Source organism: Pleurodeles waltl, chromosome 8, assembly GCF_031143425.1.
Source record: "Pleurodeles waltl isolate 20211129_DDA chromosome 8, aPleWal1.hap1.20221129, whole genome shotgun sequence".
In the NCBI taxonomy this organism is placed as follows: domain Eukaryota; kingdom Metazoa; phylum Chordata; class Amphibia; order Caudata; family Salamandridae; genus Pleurodeles; species Pleurodeles waltl.
The window spans coordinates 692,786,390-692,804,996 of record NC_090447.1 but is presented as its reverse complement, the minus strand read 5'-3'; positions in this window follow the sequence as shown (position 1 = coordinate 692,804,996).

Genomic DNA, 18,607 nt, shown 5'->3' with positions numbered 1-18,607 from the left:
AATTCCTGTGTGGAGTGGTGTGGATGGAAGATACGGGGGAGAAAATGAGGCGTGCATGAAACGACGGTGAGTGTATGTGCGTCATGACAAGGGTAGGAACGCGGGCCAATGACTGTGACGGTCCGATAGGTTATATCTTCTCCTTTTCCCCTGTACTATTTCACTAGGTCAGCGCCCACCAGAAGAAGGATATTTGGTGTGCCATCACCAAGGAAGTCTGGACCCTGGGGGTCCACCACAGACGGAGCACCCACTGCCGGAAAAGATGGGAGGACATTCGCTGCTGGAGCAAGAAGATGGCGGAGGCCCAGCTGGAGATGGTCTCCCAACGTGGGTGGGGTGTCCGTCACACCCTGACCCCCCCTGATATTCTGGATCCTGGCGTGGCGTACCCGGAGTTGGATGGGCACGTGAGGGAATCACAGCAGCCACAAGGGGGTGAGTACACTCTCATTCAGCTGAATCTGCGTGAATTGAAGGTGTCAGGGTGGGGGAAGTGGGCTGTGGGTACCCCTATGCCAGGGTAAGTTTTGTAGGCAAGGTCCCTTCGTAAGGCAGGCCATGTGGCACCCCACCAGTGTTAAGAGCCAACTACACCTAGTCAGGCTCCTGTGACTTCCATGTGTGCAGCAATGGGGCATAGGCCTTGTACCCCATGGCCCTGTGATTAATGAGGGAACTCTAAGTGCATGGCGTAGTGCAGAGGGCTGCTGTGTTTGTAGTGTCCGTCAACGGTAGCGGTATTGCATGCACTAAACATGTCTTTCTTCTGTCTCCGCCCCCTTTTTTGTGGTATCCCTGTTCTTGTGTGCAACAGCATCATCAGGCAGAGGAGCAGTGGCACCGGAGCAGGAGGGAGCTGCATCCCACATGGCCCTGGAAGGTGAGACAATGGAGTCTGAAGGCACCGGTGGGACGGAGGGAGAGGGGAGCTCCACAGTGGGGATAGGAGCTGAGACTAGCGACACGGACCTACAGGTACAGCCGCCACCCCCCCCCACCAGCACTGCCCTCCCACCAGCCCCTCAGTGTGTGCCCTGTGGCCGCTCACCCAGGAGGGTGGGCATCTCCTTCACCCCAGGCACCTCAGCCCCTGCCAGCCCTGCTGCCCTCAGTGAGGAGGCCATTGACCTCCTCAGATCCCTCACTGTTGGGCAGTCTACCATTCTGAATGCCATCCAGGGTGTAGCGAGGCAGTTGCAACAGACAAATGCATACCTGGAGGGCATTCATTCTGGTCAGGCAGCCCAACAGAGAGCTTTTCAGACTCTGGCCTCAGCACTGATGGCAGCCATTGTCCCTGTGTCCAGCCTCCCCCTCCAACCTCCTCCACCCAGACCCAGTCCCCTGTACCTCAGCCTATCCCAAGCACACCATCAGACCAGCATGCACACACCTCAACACACAAGGGTAGCTCTGGCAAACATAAGCACCACACATCCCACAGGCACTCACACAAGCATCCTACCCATGCACACATACCAACATCCACTGCCTCCACTGTGTCCCCCTCATCCTCGTCTCCCTCCTCCGTCCCTGTCACGTCTCCACTCACACCTGCATGCACTACATCTGCAGCCACTACGTCCATCACCAGCACACCCATCACCACACCCCGCTCACGTGCACTCACCATCTCCACTACCATTCACACAGCCCCTGTGTCCTCTCCCAGTGTGTCTGTGAGCCCACCTCCCAAATACACAAACGCAGTCACCCACCCACCCAACAGCCATCCACCTCACGACAGCCTCCAGCCCATGCACCTGCACCCAAAGTCAGCAAATGTACACCTCCTACAACCACTACCTCTTCCTCCACTCCCAAATCCCCTCCATCTACCCGTCCCAATGTGTCAAAAAAACTTTTCCTGTCAAACCTTGACCTCTTCCCCTCACCTCCCCCACCCCTTCCCCCCCCTAGTGCACACCTTTCCAGGTGCCAACCCAGAACCTCAGCCACCACATCACCGGGAACAGTGGTTCCAGCAGTAACCGGCTTCTGGAGTGCGCCAAGCAACAGGGCAGCCAGTGTGGCAAGGAGCCAGAACACGGACAGTCCCCCACCTCAGAAACACAAGAAGTTGGCCACAGGCCGGAGGGAGAAGGGCAAAACACCTACCACCAAGGGCACACCGAGGACCTCAGTTGGGAGTGGCAAGACAGCTGCGCCACCATCCAAGGTGGGAAGGGGCACAGAAAGACAGGAAAGTCGCCACCAACCTGCACCGCGGACAAGACCGCCACCAGCACCGCTGCCAAGGACACCACCACCACCAGCACCGCTTCCCAGGACACCACCTCCACCAGCACCTCTTCCCAGGACACCGCTGCCACCAGCACCGCTGCCAAGGACTCCGCCGCCACCAGCACCGCTGCCAAGGACCCGCCGCCACCAGCACGCTCACTGAGCCACCCACCAGCACCGCAGGCCAATGAGCGCCACAAGCACCGCCGCTACTGAGGCCGCCACAAGTACCGCCAGCGGCCACGCCTCATCCAGTGCCAGTGGCACCACCGCAGACATGACTGCCATCCCCAGTGGTCAGTCGTATGAAGCTGGTCGTCATTTTCAGGGGCCTGGACAGCTTCCATATAGGCCCACCGTTAGTAGAGATTCCCATCCACTACCTCAGTCCTTGGCAGGATGAAGCACTCTGGGCACAAAGCCCCCTCCAGAACCAGTGGAGAAAGGCATCCACTACCTCAGTCCCTGAAGCACTCTGGGCACAAAGTCCCCTCCAGAACCAGTGGAGAAAGTCATCCACTACCTCAGTACTTGTCAGGATGAAGCACTCTGGGCACCAAGCCCCCTCCAGAACCAGTGGAGACTGTTATTCACTTGTGAGACTGTGGCTTTGCACTCCCCAGGATGCAGCAGTGGGCAACTCACCCACTGAAAAGACTTGTGAGCCTGTGGCTTTGCACTCCCCAGGATGCAGCAGTGGGCAACCCACCCACTGTAAAGACTTGTGAGACTGTGGCTTTGCACTCCCCAGGATGCAGCAGTGGGCAACCCACCCACTGTAAAGACTTGTGAGACTGTGGCTTTGCACTCCCCAGGATGCAGCAGTGGGCAAACCACACACTGTTAAGACTTGTGAGACTGGTGCTTTGCACTCTCCAGGATGCAGCAGTAGGCAAACCACCCACTGTAAAGACTTGAGAGACTGTGGCTTTGCACTCCCCAGGATACATCAATGGGCATGGAGCCCCCTGGTGGATTTGGCGTTGTGCACTCATGCAGCTGAGGTGCACCCCTTCACTTCCCCTTAAGGTGCCTGTTTTATTTCTATCTGATGCCCCTGCAGTGTCCCTCTCCGTTTTGATCGGGTATCATGTGTGGGCCTCGCCCATGCATTTTAGGCCCAGTGGTCCACGGACTATGTATGTGCAGTACATGGACTTGAATTCTTGGTGTATATATTTGTTAATAGTGTACTGGATTTTTCATGATTACAATTGTTACAATCATTTCCTTTTGTCCTTCCATTCTTCCAGGGGGGGTGTAAATGTAATGTATCAAAATGTATTTGTGTGTGTGTTGTAGTGGGTGAGGGTGGGGGTGGGGGTGATGGTGTTGGGTGTTGCGTGTGTGTGTCCCTGTTTTTTCCCTCCCCCCTCCCCTGTGTCGTAGGTGCAGTACTCACAGTGGTCTTCGCCGCCTGCGTTCGTGCTCTTGGTAGAGGAGCAAGAAGATAAGGGCAGGGAAAATGTGAAGCTCTGGTTCCATGGTGTCCTGGTACAGTGGGCGGTACATTGTCTTCCGCCTGTCTGTTGGTGGTGACCACCATGCTGTTTGTTTGTACCGCCGTGGCGTTCGGAGTGTTAAAGTGGCTGTCTATGTTGGCGGTTTCCGCCACGGTCGTGATTCCATTTTTTTTACCGCCGGCCTGTTGCCGGTTTTACTGCCGCTTTAACACCGACCGCCAGTGTTGTAATGAGGCCACAGTGTTCCTGCTGTACTTGGTGTTGGCCTCTGTCTCAATAATAATACAATGCTAGCTTCTTTCCTCATTGTGGCCTTCATGATATCTCACAAAGGAATATTCACCTCCTCTGCCTCCAATCCTATGCATTTCTTTTAATCTTCCTTTTCTGAACCCTTCATCAACTTAACTCAGTTTATCATCAAAAACAAACAAATCACACAGACTCCAATAATCAAAATAGGCCTTAATATAACACCTAAAAGCCCACTAAGCCAGCTACCTATAGCAGAAAACATTTCACTAATGCATCCCAAGCACCTGTGTCTTTCAACTCCATCAGGTCGTTTAACGGATCTGTGATATTATTCACATACTTGTTAATCTCCTTGCTCTTATCTCACTCATAAGTGCAGCATTGTTGGAAGCACAAAACTTTACAAACTCTACCATCTTTTGCAAACAAAATATCGAAAGCAAGCATGTTTTGAAGAACCATAGCTCTCATTGTTACTAATGCTGAAATAATGGCATCTAATGCACCAGCACTATCAGCCAGCAGCCTGTCAACCAAAGTGGACAACTTTAATTTTTAAAAATTTCAAACTCAAAACTAAAGGAGTCATAGCACTGAAAATATCACCCATTAGTTGTAATGCACTGCTAGAAGATCTCCCATGATTAGCTTTACTCTTATCTTCTAATTCATTTATATGATATACCTTTTTGAAACACTTACTCTGCGTAAGAAATACATGCCCAATTTGAGTCCAACTGAAAATACACACTAATCCCACACACAAAACACAGCTCAGGATCGGTGGGGCATCTGCCAGGCAGAATATATTCAATTTGAACATCTACTGTTTGTACACACTTACTCCATCCAATCGTTAATGGATTCTTGTTGTTTGTGTCTTACAAAACACAACCTCCCTTAGTTTGCCATGTCCAGACTCAAACTAGGATATATTCCTGCATCTTTTGTATTCCTGTTTTTCCTTTACCCAACTGCTACCCTCACTACCCAATTAATCTTTTTCAATCTGTTCTCTTCTGGCCTCAAATTCTTCCATAAAATCCTATTCAACACTGTTCTTCTTTCCATATTAAATGTGAAGTTCACAAACGACAAAAACAAGCAGTTTGCAGTCTTTGTATATTGTGTAAAATTCTGCAAAACTGTTGGCTTGTCCACTAGAAAAATCAAATTCAGCTGTTTCATTGTCAATTCCTGGCCCTATGTCAATCTTTTTCTAAAATGACTCCCCTTCACTTCTACAGGAGCCTTGGCCCTAAAAGTTTTCACACAGTTCAATTCAAAAGGTTAAATTATTCAAAAGTGTCAGTTGACCTTCGTTCAATTGAAAACAAAATGCAGCCCAGTCAAAATGTGAAAGCTTTGATCATGAAAGTTTCTCAAAAACGGCTGTTGGTTGTCAGTTTCATGTATTCTCACGTCAGCTTCACTTTCAGCAAGAATGTCCCTTCAGGAGCTTAGTAACTTAAACAAGGCACATGTATTCTATTTGATCTCAAGATTACTGTTTCAGTGTCACAGTCACTCTGCTCAATGGTCTCTATCTCCTCATTGATGACAAGTGGAATTCATTCTTCAGACACAGAAACACTGAAGGGCATATTTACAAAGCCCCTGTGGCACAATAAGGTTGCCTGAGCATTTTTGTGATGCTCCAGCGGCACAATGTGCCCCCACATATTTACAATGCCTTGTAAAGCCACCTTGCATTGCTTTTCATGGCCTTGCAAATATGGCCCCCTTTCACTCATAACTGCGTGAAAGGGGCATTCCATTGGTATTGCTGTGGGTGTTCCCACGCAACACCCATGGAATCTGATGCATTCCCAGATTCATAAGATTTTATAAACCTGGGAATTAGTTCTTTCTACGTGTGTTGCATTTTGCTGCATGCATGGGAGGAGGTAATGTCATTAATGATTGTTTATGTGCAGGAAAGTGTCCCTTCCTGCACATAAACATTCATCTCTGCAATGAAGGCACCCTTGCACCATGATGCAAGGGTGCCTGCTTTGGCACTAGGCAGCGAATTATGGGCTAGTGCAGAGGAAAATACAGGGATGCGTTGTATTGTGTAAATATGACATTTCCCTGCACTTTCCTATTGGTTCAGCGGGGAGCAGCAACCAGGCTTAGTGCGCCACGCTGAGCCATTTTCTTGTAAATATGGGCCTGAGTCTCACTCTACTCCATGGTCATCTTTTGTTTCCTTCCCACCCCCACCGCATTGGTCACACTGCTTGTATCTTCTCTAATCTCATAGTCAAGGCTTAAAGCTTCTTCAGGTTGGAACTGTGTCTAGTCATGGCTCATTCACCACAGGCCCAGCACCAGTCTCGGGTCGACTTTAATATACTTGCATGCATGCCCCTTCTCCCTCTGAGCTCTCTGGCTGCACTAAAATTGGCCTTTTTATCTTAGTAGTGGCTCCCAATTTTCTCCAGCTTGTCTCACTCTCCAAGTGTGTGATGCGTGAATCCAGTTTAGAAGGCCTCCACATTTAAGAGCGATGTTCATGACTTGTATAACTTCATAGCCCATCTGGGATCCAGGCACAGCTTTCTCACACACTTCTTCACCAAGACCCAGTCAGCAGGACCGCTTCTGCCTTGGAAGAGGAATCGCCAATTCAACATGGTGAGAGATAGAATGCACATCAGCCAGGCCTTTGCAGTAGTCAAGAACCATCTCATCTGTAATATTTACATGTGCAGCTGCTGGCGCAGCAGGGAGCCTCATGGCTGTGCCCATGAGAATTTCATGTGGGTCCAAGCTTGTCCTCCAATCAGTAATACTTCTCAAAATCATCACTACCAAAGGAAGAGTGTCAGGCCATTTGAAAGACGTAGATGGCCACATTTTAGCAAGATGCAATTTTAGCATTCCAATTGATCTTTTCCATAATGCCTGAAGCCTCAGGTCTGAAACTACGATGGAACCTCAGATCCACCTGCAAAACTGCACATAAACATTAGTCACCTCATTCCTGAAGTGACTGCCACAATCTGATTAAAGAATGTTACAAAAGTGGTGTCTTATATGGTGTGAATATGTGACCTCACAGTGTAATACACTCACAATACTGACTTGGGTCCACTCAAGCTCATTTGTTAAACTTAGCTCAACCCTGGGCAGTTGGGGCTTGGAGCAGTCAGGCAACGGATCAAGTGTAAAGAATTTGGAAGTACCAAAACAACGAAATAAAAAGTCAGACAACATGAAAGAAATCCAACACCAATTTATGGAAATCGATCTTATTTTTATACATTTGTAGACACCAACATGAACAAAATCGACCAGAGGGTTCCAAAGATATAGATTTTTAAGTAGAACATAAAAACAGCTTTTCAATCAAAAAGCAAACAAGCATTAGCAACTACAGTGGCTAGTGGAAATTTTGTAAAATTGTTATAGAATTGTATTTGAGTATTCCGCCCACTGTGGGGTACCAACTCCAGCAGGAAGCAGGTCAGGTGGGCCAGTAAGGAATTGTAGGACAGTTACCTTGTCACTAAAGCAGTCTCCAGTCCTTTTCCATCCCCTATGAGTGAGCCTCCATGGACTTTAATGAAGTGGCCCTGATTCAAGAAATACAGGATGCTGAAGGTGCTGTAGGATGCTGAGGATGCTGTGTGGTTGACGGGGGGCTTTCTGGGGCTACTCCTCAGTCCACAGTCTTGGTGGGGGAACTTTGTCACAGGGCTCGATGTCCCTCAAAGTCATGGTTGGTCCAGCAAAAATCTAGTTGCCACTAGTCTACTGGTCTCTGGTCTCAGCAAAACCAGTGATGTCATTTGGTGGAAGTTAGTGTTCTTCTTGGGCAACCAAACTGCACTCCAATGGCTCTCCCGGGTCCAGTGGGCTCAGGTGCAACTTTTGAGTGTCAGGTCTTGGTCACCCAAGGCTGCAAATCGATGATCAGTAATAGTCAAGAGATTGTGGCTACTGACTTTGCCAAAGCAGGCTACTTCAGCTGTTGTCACCCTGTAGCTGTAACAAAAAATCACTCAACTAACTCTTGGAGTTCACCTCTTTTGTTGGGGGCTTGTGGATGATTTTCCCATAAGCCTGGTGCCATAGGCACAGTCGTCTCTTTGCTAGGCCAAGGAGCAGCAGGTCCAGCCATTGGTTCAGCCTCACTTGTCAGGTGCAGAAAGCAGCAAAGGATTCCTTCTTTGGTCCCTTCTCCAGTACATATACAGTCTGAGGTCAGGGTGCCAATGGGTGCCATATGTATGCCCAGAAAGTGCCCCTGCAGGATGCAGCAGTTATTAGCCAATGGAAAACCAGATCTCTTCCCACCTGACACAATGTGTGACATCTAGCTATCCCAAAGTTCAATATCCTGCCCACTCCAAAGATGGCAGGACCCCTCTCCCAGTGTTTGGAGCTTGGTAGACCACCCTAAATGTGTAGCTACTTGAGGGTTGCATTCCTATGGGAAAACAAGTTTGACAACTGTTTTCCCCTCTTTGTACCCATCACCAATCTGTCTACCAGAACAAAAGAGCAGCCCCTCTTGTGTGTGTCCACCATTTGCAATTCAAGGGCGGTTTCACATTTGAAGTTTGCCTTTTGTGCTCACACTCTGTATGGTTTCCTTCTATGGAGAGGCAACACCTCTTCCAACTGCAAGCCTATATTGTGTCCTTATCTGGGAGTGGTTCACACCTTCCGCAGAAGGGTAAGAGGTTGTCTTGTGGCCAGCATATGTGAATGGCCACCTGAAAATTTGGGCCACACAGTGGCAGATTTCTAAAGTTGCCTTATACTTAAAAGTTATGTTAAATTTGATGTGGGCATTAAATCTGGCTTAATGTAACAATTAGTTTGATACCTTGACGTGCCAACTTTAGTAGTCCCATTCAGGGGTTAGTACTGCTGAGTTGTCAGTGTATAATCATGTACTCCCCGAAGGGTCTACTAGCCTTTCCACTGCAATTATGACAATTTGGGGATTTTACTGTTAAGACATATAAAAGTATATGTCTTGCATTTTATTATATAGCAATTTACCTTAGGACTCGATAGGCCTGCTGTAGAGGTGACACACATATTAAAATGGGAGTGCTGGGCTTTGCAATTCGTTTAAAGGGCAAAGCCGAGTTAATAACTAAAACCTGCTCTTTCAGTCTGCAGTGGCAAGGCCAGAGTCATGTTGTACTTTGTCATACACTGGGTGGCTCAATAAGTGTTTTAGCCAAGAAGGATAACTTAATTTACAGGAACTGGCTACCCTCAGTACCATATACGCCAATCAGCCATTACAGTTTTAAGGGTTAGAGCATTGGCACTGAAATCCAGCACCAGAAGAACCAGCAGCATCAGTCCAAGACTTTAGAGTGAACATGCAAAAAGAGGCATCCTTACATGGCCCCCTTCCAGATGAAAGATGATAAGCAACTACCCTATACCATAGTAGTTCTCATCATCTAAGTGGAAGAACCTGGAAAGGCTTTCTGCTTCGGCATGGTCAGTCCCAGGTTTGTGTTCCACTGTAAAGCCCATGCCCTGTAGTGAAATGTACTACCTCAACAGTTTGGGGTTCTCTCCTCTCATCTGCATAAGTCACCTTTGAGGTCTGTGGTCAGTTTGAATTTTGAAGTGAGTCCCAAACAGGTAGGGTCTCAGCTTCTTCAGAGACCAAACCACAGCAAAGGCTTCCCTCACAATGACACTCCAACGGTGCTGTCGGGGGAGGAGTTGCCTACTAATAAAGGCAATTGGCTGATCTTGACCCAAATCATTTACATCTGACAACACTTCTCAATCCCATGTTCAGAAGCACCTGCCTAGACAACAAACTCTTTAATGAAATCGGGTGCCTTAAGGACAAATGCTGAGTACAAAGCTTCCTTGAGGGTGTCAAAGGCCTTTTGACACTGCACAGACCACATAACCTTTCAGGGTTGTTTCTTAGAAGTACGTTCTATCAGTGGTGCCACTGCTGTACATTAACCTTTAACACATTTTCTATAATACCCAGTAATACCCAGCCAGGCAAAGAAAGGCTCTGAGTTGGATTTTGGCTCTTAGGAGCATCCAAGGTCAGAATTGTAGGACTTGTGGGTTGATGAGGTTGAACAAGTTCTCCACCTACTTGGTAGCCCAAGTACACAACTGAACCTTGCCCTGTGTGGCACCTGCCTTGACAGTCAGTCCTGCTTCTTGCAGTGCCTGAAGCACTTCCTTGCACAGGTGATCCTCCCAGGTGGAAATGAATACAACAATATCATTTAGATATGCTCCAATTAAACTTTCCAAAACTGAAGGAACTATTCACCAACCTCTGGAAGGTGAGAGGTGCATTTTTCAAACCAAAGGACATTACCTTAGATTGAAAATGGCCTTCATGTGTTAAAAAGGCAGGCCTTTCTGTGGCTTCCTATCTGAGGACTATCTGCCAGTAGCTGGAGTCAAATCTTGGTGACTGCATTTAGGCCTCTATAGTCTACATAGAACCTCATGTCAGGTTACCCTCCTTTGCGGTTTTGTTTGGGTACGAGTACCACTGGACTGGCCAAAGGACTAATAGAGGGATCGATCACCCCCAGCTCTAACGTCTTAGCAACCTCAGCATCAATGCTAGCTTTGACCTGATCTGCCAACCTATAAATCTTACTCTTGACAGGCAAGCTGTCACTTGTTTCCAAATCATGGGTACACCATGTTGTCAGACCTGCGGTCAATGAAAACAGACCAGCACACTGTCTTAACAGATTATGACAATCCTTTTGCTCTTGGCATGTTAGGGAGAACTACTCACTACTGATCCATCTTTAGGATTGGTTGACAGAAAGTCAGGGAATGTCTCATTTTCCTCTTCTTCCCCTCCCCCTGTCACCATGAGCAAGTTGATATCTTCCCTGTCATGGTGTAGCTTCAGCCTGTTAACATAGATAACCCTATGGGGGCTCCTTGGGGGTCCCAAGTCTACCAAGTAGGTGTATTCCCCTGTCTTCTCCAAAATGGGATAGAGCGCAGTCCACTTATTCTGGAGGGCCCTAGGTCCTAAAGGCTTCAAACACCAAAGTAACTGTCTTGGCTGGTATTCCACCATTGAGGACATTGGCACATAGCAGTACTTCAGAAGCTCCTGGCTAGCTTCCAAAGTTTTACTTTAATTGTTCATACACTCTGCCATTCTTGAGCAAAGGCCTAGCACTTAGTCCATAATATATTGCTTTGGTTCCTGGAGGGGCCTTTCCCATCTTTCTCTCACCATACTTAGTGAACCTCTTACAGGGTGTCCAAAGAGTAACTTTAAGAGGCTGAAGGCCACATCTTTTTGAGGGACCTCCCTGTGGGCAAACACGAGGCATGGTAAGAAATCATCCCCTCTCCTTCTAAGTTTCTCAGGTAAACCTATGATCATGTCCTTCATGGTCTTATTGAATCCCTTCACAATACCGTTTCCTTGATGATGGCAGGGTGTGGTGAACTTGTAGGTCACACCACACTTATCTCATGTTGTTTTCAGATATGGTGACATAAAGTTAGTGACTCTATATTAAGGGCCTCCTTAGGGTACTCAACAATTGTGAAGATTCCAAGAAGGGCCAAAGCAACCGCAAGAGCAGTAACTGTCCTAAGGGGTATAGTCCTCATGAGTCAGAGAAGTCTTTTGACCTAGGCTCAATTCCTCCCTGGAGGGAACTCCTGCTACTTGAAGCTCTGCCAATCCTAGCAAGTGTTTAAAGAATGCAGCCTCTCCTTTAGACACAAGGCCCTCCCCCTAAGGTGTAGGCTCCTTCTGGGTATAAGGACTTTTGGTAGAAGGATCATCAGCCTTCCTGCCCTTTCTCTTGTTACCAGGGCCCTAGATCATTCTTTATTTATCAGCCTTTATTGCTTCAGTGGAGGCAAACATCCATTCAGGAAGACCAAGCATTTCTGCATGGATCCTTCTCTCCATCTCTGCCCAGGCAGAAGCCTCAAGGTCATATCCCAACAGATACTGCACTGCTATGACAGGGGACACAGCTACTTTATTTGGGCCAGTAACCCCTTTCCAATACAAACTGAGCTTGAAAGTAGCTTTGTTTCGTTTTGTATTCAGGATCATAAAAACATAAGGTATACAATACAATCAGATAAATATTTAAAAGCCATAAAACTCAGAAAGAATAAAATGTATGCCATAAAGAATAAGAACATTTAGAATAAAAAAACTATTCATAATACATAAACAGATTTCCAAAAATTCCTAATTCTAAACTTATGTATCAATTCATTGTTATTTGTTTTGCAGGGTCACAGAGTGCCATATATAAGGTGATACTGCTAGACAACTTCTTAAATTGGGTAGTTGCTTGAGAAAGATCATAGCTGGTTTATAGAGCCTAAGATTAAGCTCATGCAGAATAGGTTAAATCAAATGCTTCCTCGGATTATCATAATATTTACAAAAAAGATTAAAGTGCTCTGTGCATTGTTCTGACACATTATCACATGGGCTTCTAGGAAGCAAAAGAGACCAATCTTTAAATTTCCAAAAGATACTAATCAATGGATATTACTGCATCTAAATCTTGTTAGAATATATCTATGTTGAACATTGTACACATTTCTCAAATAAAATTGGATGCCATGATTGGTTAACATCATTTCATGACTGATAACACTAGGGCCCCCATTACGAGTCAGGCGGTCTTGAGACCGCCAGACTCGCCATGGTCTCACCGCCGCGGAGAAGACCGCCATATTACAACTTGTGGGGTTTTGCTAGAACCACACCTCCACAACTCCACCTGGCCCGCCGGTGCGATTGCACCGCCACGGCCGGCGGTGACCTTCTCCAATCCAGCAGCAGGCCCCCAGACTTTCCATGGTGGTCACTCCCCCATGAAAAGCCTGGCGGTTATGCACCCGGCAACAGGAATCTTCATTCCTGTCGCCGGCACCCACACACACGCACACACACACACACACATGTCACCACACATGCACACATCCCCCCCACCCGTCCATACACTCACAGGCACTCCCCACCCCTTCACGCATGCGTGCATTCACATACACAAACATTTAACATATGCATACATGCAATCAGGCACCCGCACTCATTCACATTCATCAACACAGACATCCCCACTCACTCGCATTCATCCATACAGACACCCCATACATGTGCACATACATGCACAAAGGCATACACAGACACTCGTAGACACACATGCATTCAGCACCCCCTCCGCAAACACACACATGCACCCAAACACACCACAGACCCCCTCCCCCACCCCTTTTGGACACCCACTTACCTCTTCCTTCGAGGAGGACATCCGGGAGGGGATGGGTCCTGGTGGTCTTCCCCCACTGCCACCACCACACAAGCAGGACACTGCCAAGCCATATTACAGCTTGTAATACGGAGGGTGGAATCAGGTCGGTGTGTGGCGTTGCCAGCGAGGGAACAGCCTCTGCACTACCAACCGTCAGAACAAATGATGGCTGCTTTCCGCCTCAAAAATAGCAGTGAGCAGCCACAACTCGTTTTATGGCGGTCTGCTGACCTCCAGCACTGGCGGTCGAATGGCGGATTCAGATTTGGCGGTCAATTGAATTGACAGCCAAAGTCGTAATGAGGGCCTAGGTTTCTGTACTCTCTATAATGCTGCTCTTCCTCAAGCATATTCAATGCCACACATTTTAGTTCCACCTTTCCCAAATTTCTTAAAGAAGGGTCATTAATAAAGTCATCTTTACCGAGTCTAAAACAAAAATCTTTTATGTGTGTAATCAGAGGAGTTTTCCGAGAATGGTCTGATGTTAGGCAATTTGTGATGACCTTTCTCTCCAGATAGGCCTCTGGCTTAGACCAGATTCTATCACACAGTAGGATTGGGTTAATCTTGATAAGGGCTTCCGAAAAATAAAAATCCATCTCACCGTGGCATAGGTGGTACTTTTTTTTTTGTTACATATTTTACTGAGTTTTGTTGACAACAATAAAGGCACTTCAAGAGCTCTACATGTATGACATTACTTCAGTATTACAAGTTAATTTGTTACATCAGCAATTATGACTTCCATTTAAGATGCCTGGGCATTTTGACCATTGCAGTGGGGGATATGCTTTTCAATTTTAAGGATGGATATAAACACTCCATATTCCCTTATTACCTCTCCTCTTCCATCCTTCATGTTTTCACATTGTTTAGATGCTCTTCATGGCAAGTGCCTACCCTCAACTCTCCCCTCCCTCCCCATATGTTCCCTGCTACCGCAATTCACCAGTGTTCCTGCGGTGTCTAATATCAGGTACTGTTCGGGGTCCCCAAGTGAGCATCACTCATTACCCCCACCCACCCTTTTAATGTACACTTGTTAAAAGTTTGAGATGCACCTGCTGCGTACATGGGATGTGAGTTATGTCCTGGTGTTGAAGGGGGTAGTGCACCTTCTCAAGGTGCTTCATCCGAGTTCTCTCAAAGATATATTAAATGGCTCCAGGCCTGGGCTGTCTCCAGGAGTCCCTGACCTCACCTAACCTCCCGGTCTCTCACCATCTCCTCAGCTTTTGCTCATTGCAATTCCTCCCTTTTAAAGGCCACACTTTGGGGGCCTCGGATCTGTTTCCAATTCCTAGTTATCTCTCTCTTTGCCAACAGCAATGCTAGGCCCTGATATTGGTTAGTCACTTTCTGTCGTGTTGTGTGAGGATACCCACTGAGCAAGCAATGTTTTGGGTCATAGGGGACTCCCTTCTTGATGACTTCTGTTAACCTATCAACCAGCAAGAGCCAGAATTCCCCTAGATCTAGGCAGGTCCAGAACATTTGAAAAAACTCTACCGCCTCCTCTCCATATCGCAGACACTTGGATTCTATCAGATTAAAGTGCCTCTGCAACCTACCTGGCGTCAGATATGCTCTGTGTAGTACGTATAAGTTAATGAGCCCAAATCTAGCATTTCTAGAGACTTTGGGTACCCAGGTCAGTATGTTCCCCCATTCGTTATCTGTGATTACTGTGCCCAAGTTCTCTTCCCATTTCTGTTTAAGGATCGTGAGGGGTTGACAAAGAGCTGCTCTCATTCTCCCATACAGGAATGTCACTGCCTTATATGTGCCTGCTCTGCTAGTTAAGTATTGACAGATACTCGAAGGGGGAGGTTCTGCTCGTCCTGTTTGCCAGGGCTTAGTGATCGCCTCAGTGACCACTCTATAGAGCAGGAAGCACCTTTGGGGTAGATCGTATTGAGTCCTAAACTCCTCAAACGGTAGTAGGGCATCTGCCTCAAATAATGTTCCCATTGATGTTGCTCCTGCTTCTATCCAGCTAGACAGTCCACCCCAGTCGCCTCCATGGAGTAAATACTGATAGAAATTGCATTAGAATCTACGGGTCATAAGGCATAGCACCGCCCGATCTGCTGAGTTATCGCATCCAGCATTTGTGCAGTACCCTGAGTTCTGCAGATAAGATCGTGGCGGGAGGGCCGAGCTAGACAACCTCTCTGGCTAAAGTCCTGAGATCTGGGGTAAAGGGCAGCACTGCTTTGTCCGGCATCACATGACTGGCTATCCATTGGGTCAACCATTGCAGTTGACCCGCTAGATAATAGGTCTCAAAGTCTGAAACTGCCAGTCCCCAATCCCCCATAGGTTTCTGAAGCATTTCAAGCGCAAGCCTTCATCTACCCATCCCCCACAGGAATCTGCCTATCAGTGAGTTCAACTCCTTAAAGAAGGCATGCGGGATCCATAATGGAAGTGTGACAAAAAGATAAAGTAATTGGGGCAGAGTAATCACTTTCAGTAGCGCAGCCCGTCCTGTCACTGAAAGGGGTAATGATTCCCAAAAGGCCATATTGCTGCGGAGTCCTACATTCCCTTCTAGAAGGTCTGTTCTATTATAATATACATGCACACCCACATATGCCAGACAGCGCGGTTACCCTTGTAGACCTCTCAGGTCTACAATGGGATCGCTCAGTCGTGGGAAATAGACTGCACTTTCGTCAGTTAATCCGAAGGCAAGATAATGTACCAAAAAGATCTAGCAGGTTCCTCGCTCCCCAAAGAATGCTGTCTGCATTCACCAGAAATAACAAAAGGTCATCAGCATGTAAGGCGACGTAGTGGATGTCCCCCCCACTCTCAAGCCTCTATAGGCAGTGCCCACTTGTAGGAAGGTGGCTCTGTATATACCATATCAAAAGGAGATATTGGCCCTCATTATAACCCTGGCGGTCGGTGACCGCCAGGGCTATAGTGGCGGTAGCACCGCCAACAGGCTGGCGGGACTGCCAGCCTTATCACGACCGTGGCGCTTCCGCCACGGTAATACCGCCGGGACCGGCGGTATACCGCCATAGCGGTCCCAGCGGTCGTAATCCGCCAGGGCAGCGCTGCAAGCCTGCCAGCCTGTCCATGGCGGAAGACTGGTGGTAAGGGGACTCGCTGTGCCCCTGCTGGCCCCTGCACTGCCCATGCACTTGGCATGGGCAGTGTAGGCACATTCTCACAGTCTCAGTCACAGTCTCCTCACGCATTTTACTGCCCGCATTTCAGGCAGTGAAATGCGCGACGGGTGCTACTGCACCTGCTGGACATCAGTATTGCAGCTGGCTCTATTACGAGCCGGCTGCAATGTTGATGTGACTTTTTCGCTGGGCCAGCGGAAAAGTCAAAATAGGGAGCCAGATATACTGCCAGCACTGGCAGTATACTGGCGCCCGCAGCGTCCGTGGTCTTTACAAAAGGCGGCCGAGGTTATATTGAGACCCATAGTGTGCACAGAGTCCAGGGGTTCCCCAAGAGGCTTGACAGAGGCAATAATAGATAATGCTAATGCTCTATTTGTGGTAGTGTGGTCGAGCAGTTAGGCTTATCACAGGGTAGTGTTAAGCATTTGTTGTACACACATAAGCAATAAGTGAAAGCACACACTCAATGACAACTCCAGACCATTATGTTTTAATATAGAAAAATATTCTTTTGTTAATTTATTTCTAGAACCATAAGATTCATTTAGCAAGTAAGTACATTAAATTAAAGGTACTTTGCATACTAATACTTAGAACTTTGAATGGAATCAACAATGTACACAGCTTTCTTTAAAATGGCAAAAAGCTATTTTAAAAGTGGACACTGCAATTTTCAACAGTTCCTGGGGTAGGTAAGTAAAGCACAGTTTTTGAGGTACGTAACAAACTTACGGGTTCAATCTCCGGGGCATAGGTAGCCCACAGTTGGCGGTTCAAGATAACCCCAAACACCGAGCACCAGCAACACAGGGCCAGTTATGTGCAGAGGTCAAACAGGAGCCAAAATAACGTGGGGCCCCATGGAGACAGGGGGTACTCCGGTTCCGGTCTGCTTGCAGGTCTGCTTCCGGTCTGCTTGCAACCTGGGTTGTCGGATGGCAGACCAGGGGTGTTTGGAGGATTACTGGAGTGAGCCCCTCAGCGGCACGGGGGCGGCCGGGTGCAGTGTGCAAACAGGGTGTCAGGTTCTCAATAGAATTCAATGGAGGGACCTGGGGGTCCCTTAGGCGCTGCAGGCAGGCACAAAGGGGAACTCTTGTGAAAGCCACCGACTGGGAAAGAGTGAGGGCCTCCTGCTGGTCGTTGCTGCGATGTTGGTTGGTTTCTCTCGGGCCTGGGGGCTGCCAGTGCAGTGCTTCTCCAGGTGACGGATATCTTCGTCTCAGGCAGTCTTGGTCAGGGGGTCCTCGGGATTCCCTCTGCAGGCGTCGTCGTGGGGGTCTAGAGAGGTCAGCCCAAGGTGGACACATTGTTGGAGTCGCCTGGGGATCCTCTCTGGCTAGTTGGTTTCTCTGTACACGGGCTGGGGGAGTCGGGTGCAGAGTAGTAAGACTCACGCTTCTGGAGTGAGGTGAGAGTCCCTTTAAAGATGGTTTCTTTGTCTTCTTTTCGGACAGGTCCACTGTCCACTGGAGTTTTTTTGTCCTCAGTGGTGCAGGGAGTCCCCTGAAGGCTTTTCAGTGGTTGCTGGTCCTGCAGAACGCATTGCTTCTTTTCTCGCAGCTTTTTGAAGCAGGAGACGGGCCGGAAGGGCTGAGGCCAAGTCAGTTGGTGTTTCCTTCTCTTCTCTGCTGGGTTTTCAGCTCAGCAGTCCTTCTTCTTTCTTGAGGTCGTCAGGATCTGACCTTAAGGCCTGCTAGTGGGGTGACTTATCTATGCCACAGGCAGTGTTTTGTGTGCATGGCACCCTGGGAGGGATGCCATGTCGACTTTGCCCTTTTCTCCCCACCACCACACACAATCTGCAATGGCAGTGTGCATGTGTTAGGTGAGGGGTCCCTTAGGAAGGCACAACACATGCTGCAGCCCTTAGGGACCTTCCCTGGTCACAGGGCCCTTGGTACCACTGGTACCTTTTACAAGGGACTTATCTGTGTGCCAGGGGTGTGCCAATTGTGGAAACAATAGTACATTTTTTGTGAAAGTACACTGGTGCTGGGGCCTGGTAAGCAGGGTCCCAGCACACTCTCAGTCAAGTCAGCATCAATATCAGGCAAAAAGTGGGGAGGTAACTGCAACAAGAGCCAGTTTCCTACACTGCTCTTGCCAGATTTGCGAGGGGCTCGATGGCAAGGGTAAAGAGGAGGGAGGAGAGTGGATGACCTTGCCTGGTGCCTCGTTCCACTTCATAATCTCCAGAGATGGT